The sequence below is a fragment of the Chinchilla lanigera genome, unplaced genomic scaffold, assembly GCF_000276665.1.
Source record: "Chinchilla lanigera isolate Chin_1 unplaced genomic scaffold, ChiLan1.0 scaffold00036, whole genome shotgun sequence".
NCBI lineage: Eukaryota > Metazoa > Chordata > Mammalia > Rodentia > Chinchillidae > Chinchilla > Chinchilla lanigera.
In genome coordinates, this window is record NW_004955437.1 from 18167557 (window position 1) to 18168462 (window position 906).

Below are 906 nucleotides of genomic sequence, written 5' to 3' on the forward strand. Positions count from 1 at the left end.
CTCACAATGATCCTCCTACCTCAGCCTCCCTAGTGCTGGGATTACAAGGGTAATGTGTGCCACCATGCCTGGCTGGCCTGGGCTTTCCTTTTTGGTAAGTTTTTAATTACATCTTCAATTTCATTGACTGATAATGGTTTATTTAGTATTTATCTTCTTGATTCAGCTTTGGCATTCATTTGTATCTGGGAATCTGTCCATTCTGTGTTTTCCATCTTGTTAGAATATGGGTTCTCAAAGTAGGTTTTTGTTTGTTTTTTTACTCTTACTTAAAGTATTTGACTGAAGGGAGAGAAAATACTACATTAGAATTAGTGTAAGAACTTCAGGATATGTTTTTCTATGCATGCAACTTAGTTATATTCAAAGGGCTAGGGGTGTAACTCAGTGGCACAGCACTTGCCTAGCATGCACAAGGCCCTGGATTCCATCCCCAGCACTGGAAAAAAAATTGTGTGTGTGCACACACATGAATCTCCATTCACCAGCCTTACTTCATAACTCCAGGGACGGAGGTGGGAGAACACATTCTTCCGACTGCATTTAACATGTCTGGTTAATTGAGGTTCTTTTGCCCAAGGCAAGGTACAGGTGCAAAACTTTACTACTTAGACTATAGTATGATATCTGCATAAAAGGAGGTAGTACCTCAGCCAGTAGGGCAGAAAATCATATGCTATATGCACATGCAAGTTTTACTGTTGCTCAGGCTATCATGTTATTTTTCAAGTTTTAGTTTTTCTTTCATACTATACATTTATTTCCCTTTGACATATTCATGGGTATGTTCTTAACTAAGCTACTTTAAGTGTAAACTTTACTCCTCGATATCCTCAGTTTCATTCTGCTAGGTGAAATGTCCTCCAGCAGACATTACTCCAATTTGAATAATTACTGATGAATGGG